This window comes from Nanorana parkeri, unplaced genomic scaffold (genome assembly GCF_000935625.1).
Source record: "Nanorana parkeri isolate BGI_ZX_2015 unplaced genomic scaffold, ASM93562v1 scaffold1907, whole genome shotgun sequence".
NCBI lineage: Eukaryota > Metazoa > Chordata > Amphibia > Anura > Dicroglossidae > Nanorana > Nanorana parkeri.
In genome coordinates this window covers 28,574-36,042 of record NW_017308175.1, presented here as the reverse complement: position 1 = coordinate 36,042, position 7,469 = coordinate 28,574, and the positions used below count along the sequence as shown (strand labels likewise).

Genomic DNA, 7,469 nt, shown 5'->3' with positions numbered 1-7,469 from the left:
TTGTGTGTGTGTTAGTGTGTGTATTTCTGTGTGTGTGTATTACTCTGTGTGTGTTTCTGTGTGTGTGTGTGTGTGTGTGTGTGTGTGTGTGTGTGTGTGTATTTCTCTGTGTGCATAATTGTGTGTGTGTGTGAGTGAATGTGTGAATCTGTTGATCCTCTATTATTAAAACTTACACCTATAGGGAAAAAAAACACAGAGATACTGACACTGCACACATATACACAGGTATACATACTTATATGACACACACAGAAACATTAACACACATACCAACATCACTCACAGAAATCCGGACAATACACACAAAAATATATACTGACATTGCATACAAAGAAACTATCACAAACACATATACTGACAGTATTAACTCAAGCTGACATGTATACAGTATACACTTATTTATTTTGAAGTATGACATTTTATAGCGGCTCCCATGAGAGAAGAAAATGTGTCCAGTGGCCCCCAAGTGAATTGAGTTTTGGACCCTTATTTTAGGCATAGCCTCCAAATCATAGACAGCCTCATTGTTTGGAACCTATTGTCAAGTGTTTGGCATGCTTGATACCATATTTGTGTTTGTCCAGCTCAGTTGTCTACAAATTACACACACACACGCTGTATACGCTGTGATAGGGCAATTATATATAATTCAGGCAATTACTTTATTTGAAGCATTCTGAAAGGAGTTCTAAAGTCACAGCTTATACTATCCTGTTATAACAGCAGCATTGTAATATGATTACATACTAAAGTTGTTTTTGATAAGGCAATCAAAGCTTACTTACAGAAATCCAAATTTATGTAGTGAGTAGTGAATGATACTTTGTCTGTCCATCACTTTCAACAACTTCCTGGATTCCCAGTGTTGTTTGCATCTCTTTCCCTGCTGCTTGATGTGATGCAATCATGATTTCTCAAGACTACATAGCCCACAATGCATTGCTTCCAGCAAGCAACGATAATGTTACATTGTTCAGATATTTAGTTGTAGTTCAGATGGCAGGCTCTGTGAGCTCTGTAACACCAGGAAGTGCATATTCACAGGTGCATGTGAAACTTTGTCATTGAGAAAGTACAGTACATCTAGTGGACATCTTCAATAAGTAAGTTTACAAACTTCTAAATCAATATTGTTATTAACAGTGGGATAGAACTTATTTTTCCTTTTTGACCATAGACACCCTTTAACGTTACTTTTTTTCTGTCTTTTAAGATATGGAGACAACAATTCCCCATGAAACCTGGAAACAAGAATGAAGATCAATAACAATTAACAGGCACTATAGAAAACAGCTTGCATATATGGTCTAACTGCTATTATGCCTCAGTACGGATGTATTTGCTGTCACTGGCATATTTTAAATATAGCTTGTAGTACAATCTTTTTCAAAAAGTGTCTTCTGTATTAAAATGTTAGGGCTCATTCACAGAGGTGCACTATAGACATAAAAAAAATGCACTCTGCTACATTACAATTTGGTTGTTACAACATCAAAGTGATGTAATGATCTTCTCTTTAAGGCATGCAAAATAATACAAGTTTTGTAGTGAAATAATTATATTTCACTACAGCCCAGAAAGGCCCTTTAAATTAAATTAAAAATTATGGTATACATGTGCATGCTTCCTTTGAAGGGGTGTTATAAACCCATTTTCAGGAGAGAAAAAAACAGCCCTAAGGTATTGTGACTGAGGATAATATAAATATCTCCTGTAGCAGTGGCAATCACATCATAACTCGCTCCTTCTCATACCCCACCCACCTTTCACCGGATTAATGGTAAGCAGGATCAGTCATGTGCTAATCATTCTTCTCTATGAGCTAACATAACTACATCTTATAACTACAACTTTCTTTAAAGGAAACCAGTAATGAGTATGAAAGCTGCCATTGCTGATATCAGTTGGTAATGCATTGTACTAAATCCACAAGCAACATTTTTATAAGACGGTCAGTTTTCCTTATCCCATTACATTTATTAAAAACATATTATGGTGCCTTTTTACATTTTGCTGTTGATTTCTATGGGGTATTTTAATGCATGTTAGAAACACAATGCAGAAACTTTTTTTCACCATACTGCAATGCACTGTCATGATTAGAACAACCTATAAAGACAAAAGATCTGAAACATGCTGGTGTTAGAAGCAGCTTTTAGCTAATTAGAGTGAATGTGGACAACATCGCATGTACTCTGGGCAAATATAAGCAACCATGGGTTGGAAAGTATGAGCAGTACCTAAATAAAATTAGTAATCCTGAGCTATTTTTTATTTTTATTTATTTGTGCTTTATAAAGCTAGCCAAATGTTACATTCTTATTGTCATCTGTTTTATACTGTATGCTTTTTCTTTGTTTCTGATTGTACAATGTTTAATACAGTGATCCCATACACAACTTTATAATAAAAAATATGCACCTGTACAAATAATTGTTCTTGTATTGGCTTTTATTATATAGAACTTTAAACCATACAATCTGACTATCCATAAACATTCCACAATGTGTTTTTTATCTTTACACATTTAAAAACAGTGATGTGGCACAGTGTGTGGGTCCTCTGCTGATATCGGATTGTATGCCTTTCAGTATGGGTATTATTGCGTCCTAAAAATGGGAACTCTTTTTAAAATACATTTCAAGCATGTTTTATACGTATATGTATGGTTCTTAGGTGCCATCAGGAAAGTATGTTTTAGATTACAGTTCCTGTGCAGGAAGAAGGTAGACTCATACGGGTAAGCTAGCACTTAGACACGCAATCAAAATACTGGGTGGAACCCTGATACAGAGTCAGAGAGCTGACACAAAGTACTTGGTAAACTAGTAGTGGTCATATACAGTGGGGTATAGACAGTTATGAGGATGAGAGGGAAATTCAGTTAAATGTATAGCTAGAAGTTGTTGCTAGTGGAAACCAGAGCTGGGAATCAAAAGTAGAGTGGAAATCAGTGCAGGTGGTAAAATATTATGACAAGAAAAGTCAGCAACAAAGGTCTATCTGATAAAAAAGTAAACAGTCACTTCCTCAAGCTGACAAATTCTACAACAGGAAACTTGAGTTACGCAAACTTTCCTTATAAAAGGGAACATGAATAATAAGAATGCACACTGCTAATCACTGACACATAAGTGTAAGGCCTGAATTTGTCAGTAGGCCACATAGGTCGAAGCCTAAGGTGGCATGGCAGCCAGGGGTGGCGCCTAACATAGTGAGAAGATGCTTATTTACCTTTTGACCATTTATGTTGCTATGGGTTGGTTTACAGAGCCAGATCCTATGCCCAACCACCATTCTTACAGTTTCAGGTGAATTTAGCATAAGAGGAGGTGGCAGCACTTCCAAAAAGTCACGCCCCTACCCGTCTAAGTAACTACATCAATAATTTCCTATTTTCAGACACCCGTCGAACGGAAGTGATGACAACCAAAAAGGCCACTTTTTGGGACAAAGACAGAAGCCGAATCTCCCGCAGAGTCTCAAAGGGAGATTCCTGCAACACCGAAAGCACCAAATTCAGATCCCACGGCGCCAAAGGCGAGCGGACAGGAGGAGCAACACGCGTAACAGCCTGAACAAAAGGTGCAAACTAAGGCGTTAGACGCCAAGGGCCACTGAAAAAGCACAGTCAATGCAGAAATTTGGCCCTTCACCGTGCTCAAGGCCAACCCTTGAGCCACCCCGCGCAGCAAAAATGCAAGAATTCTGCTGATCGAGAACAAACGTGGAGACAGAGCCCCAGCCTCACACCAGGCAAAATATCTTCCTAGAAACCGCTTTGCACACCCTGAGCATCGTGGAAATGACCGCATCGGACAACCGCCGGTCAAAGCCAGGGACTGTAAAGAAGGACGGAACACAGCTCCCTGGGACAGAAGATCCAGACACAGAGGCAGCCCCCACGGGGCGTCCACCACCAGCTGAACCACGTCCGCGTACCATGCTCTCCGAGGCCAATCTGGGGCCACGAAGATGACGATGACGTCTTCAGCCGCGATCTGTCGCAGAAGCCGAGGCAACAGGTAGAGTGGATGAAAGGCATAAATCAGACCGTAAGGTTTCCAGGGAGCCACCAGGGCATCCTCCGCCTCCGCCCAGGGTTCCAGAGCCCGTGCTACGATCTCTCTACCTTTTGGTTGAGTTGAGATGCCAGAAGGTCCACACCCGGAGACCCCCAGCGAAGACAAAGCCGATGAAAAATGTCCGGGTGTAGAAACCATACTCCCGGGTCCACTGACTGGCGACTGAGGCAGTTGGCCTGCCAATTGTCCACCCCCGGAATGTAAACCCCCAAGAGGGCCAGAACCTGACTCTCCGCCCAGGAGAGGATCCCGTACACCTCTTGACTTTCGGCTACGCTTTTGGAGCTGCCCTGGTGGTTGACGTACGCCACCGCGGTTGCGTAGTCCGACTGGACCTGAACCGATAGTCCCCGAAGGCGGGTCATCCAATGAAGGAGAGATAGGCGAATCGCCCGATGTTCCAATACATTTATCGATCCCCCTGTCCAGGTACAAGGTAGACTTGTGCGCCGTAAAAAAAATTGTTTTCGTTTCGGAATATCCGTTATTTCGTAATTCGTGTCCGAAACTCAATCCGGATTTTCGTTAGTTTCGTCACATTTTCGTAACTTTACGAACATTCGTTATGATGAAGTTAAAAAGCAAAAATACCTTTGTTAATATAGGAGTTGATGGTAGTTTTTTTTTGTTATACGAAATTCGGATACGAAATCAGTTAACGGAATTTCGTATTTCGGATAAAAAAAAAAAGACTGGTTGACCAATCAGAGGTTTTCTCTTCTGCTGCTGAGGGTTGCATTACAATACAGGCAGGAAATACTAAAATCCGTTAACGGATTTTCGTTTTGTTACGAACATTCGTTATGATGAAGTTAAAAAGCAAAAATACCTTTGTTAATATAGGAGTTGATGGTATTTTTTTTTCAATACGAAATACGAAATTCGGATCCGAAATCCGTTAACGTAATTTCGTATTTCGCTCAAATGCTGGTCCGCTGACCAGGCTTCCAAGAAAGCTCTGACAGAGCTTGCCTTTACCGGGGACCATTTATCGGTACCTCCTTAGATGAGATTATGAAGGATTTGACGGGGGGTAAGAGTGCCTTCTTCGCGGAAGAAGGAACAGCGGCGGAAGCCTGGTCCCTCCTTTTCTGCTCACAAAAGGCTTTTTTGGCCCCCTCCGCCCTCAGAGAAGGGCGGTAAGTTCTCCAAACCTCCTCCCTCCCAGACTGCCAAGCGTCCCTGGCAGCCTAAGTCTGCCAAGCCCGCCGGCAAGCCCTCGTCCGCATGTAGGTCTGGCCCCAGCTCTGGGTCCCAGGGGGGGGAGCCTTCGGCCTTTTGTGGATTTTTGGGTGCGGGGTCTGGCTTTCTTCAGGTTACAAGATCGATTTTCTGTCCCGTGAACAGGTTTTTCCCGTCCAACACACGACTTTCCCCTCCACGATTGGCGGATCTTCACCGCACGGTGGCAGACCTCTTGTTTCAGGGGGTGATTGTGTCGGTTCCATCCTCGGAAAAGGTTCAAGGGATTTTTTTCCGACCTGTTTACTGTGCCCAAGAAAGAGGTGGTTCAGCCCATCCTGGGCCTTAAACATTTGGAACACTTTTGTGCGGGTCCATCGGTTTCGGATGGAGTCTATCAGTTCCATAGTGGCTTTATTTAGTCAGGGGGATCTGCTGGCCTCCGTCGAAGATGCCTACCTTTATGTGCCCATTTGTGTCTCTCATCAGCGATGTCTTCGTTTCGTGGTAGGGAAAGAGCACTTCCAGTTTGTGGCACTGCCTTTCGGCCCGCGGGTGTTCAACAAGGTGTTAGCCCTGGTTCTGGTGCTGTTGTGTTGCCAGGGGATCTCGATCGTGGGGTATCTGGACGATCTTCTGCGGGCAGTGTCGCACTCTTCTCTGGTGACTGCTCTGGAGGCCACTCTGCGGTCCTTGGGAGAGTTCGTATTTGGCATTTGAGCCAATGCAACCGGCGAGGCCTAACCGCCGACAACGACAGTGTCGACACCAGGGGTGCCGCATCCAGGGTAGAGTGGCAGACATAACGAAAGCCCTGCACCAATTGTTCCGCCAATTCCACATAAGCGGGAGAAACATTTACCTCCGCAAGCCCCTGATGCAACATCTTTGCCCATACTGTCAGAGTCTGGGAGTTCAAGGCAGAAGCCAGAACTGCGCGCATCAGGGCCCCCGAGACAGAGTACATAGTCCGCGAGACCGCCTCCGCTGTCCTATCGGTGGGGTCCCGAAAGGACAGGGAGTCCTCTACTGGGATAACCGTAGGCGAGAAACCGGAGGGTCCACCGTAGGGGGAGATGTCCATTTAGCCAAAAAGGCCTCCTCAAAAGGATAGCGAACAGAGAAACATCTCGGAACTGCGAATGACGTTGAAGGTCACTTCCACTCTTTATAAATGAAATCATCGAAAAAGGGGATGTAGGGGAACACCCTAGTGGAACGCCTACCCTTAGGTGCCCCGAACTGAACTGGCGGCAATGCAGAAGAACCAGGAATGTTTTTGGTGCGTTGGCCAGGAAACGAACCCGGGTCAACTGCTTGGAAGGCAGCTATGCTCACCACTATACCACCAACGCTCCTTACGTTTGAGGGTCTCCCTAACCGCCCGCATTAGCGCCGAGACCAATTCACGCTCCTGACCCGGGAGCGAAGCCGCCGACTCTTCCTCACTGCCCAACTCCGGTTGGGAAGAACCCCCAGGATCATGGCGAGGGGGCACCGTGGAAAGTTGCCCTTCCTCCTCGGACTCCCCTGACAGGGAAGGAGAAGGCAACGGCAGAGTACATTTCTTAGGGGGCTTCTGCGTCAGCGCGCGTTCAATGCTCGTCAAAGCCATCCATGGCAGATGAAAAAACTTCAAGGGACAACGCAGAAACCGCGGTACTGCCCAAACCCACCAAGGACCCCGGGGGAGGGCAAGAGCGCCTGGGAGAGAGGCGCTGGCGTACAGGCCGCACAAAAAGGGGGGAATGAGAGGAATTGGCAGAAAGCAGCCCACAGCCCTCGCAAGGTAACGTGTGCGGTGCGTTCCATGATACCCTGCTCACACCTCCCCACTGCCTCAGGAACAGGAGACTGTCACAGGCAGAGAGGGACCCCAGCAGTGCTCACGACCCCCGCGTCTGAAACACCATAGCAGAGTAATTCGGAGGAGAGCTACACACGTCTGGCCTGCAGACAGCCACGCTGAGGAAAGGAACGCCCCTTCCGCCCGTCCGAACTAGGCCATCATCAGAGCTCCCCACAGGAAGTGACAGCAGCAGAATAGGGCGCCTGCCCTCAACGAAAATGGCGGCCACGAACCCTCCGGAGGCCGCAACACATGCCGGGTGCTCGATTTTCGGCCACGGCCGAATTTTACCTCAGACATCTCCAGACACCCTCACACAGCCCCCGCATGTAGAGGTAATGCCACAGAGG

The 7,469-nt window shown here is 45.8% G+C and overlaps 1 non-coding gene across 1 annotated transcript; it reads right to left on the bottom strand.

The window, feature by feature from the left end:
• Nucleotides 1-6,553: 6,553 nt before the first annotated feature.
• TRNAG-UCC lies at nt 6,554-6,625 on the bottom strand. The gene has a single exon. It is a non-coding gene; the product is annotated as a tRNA-Gly (tRNA).
• Between the last annotated feature and the right edge of the window lie 844 nt (nt 6,626-7,469).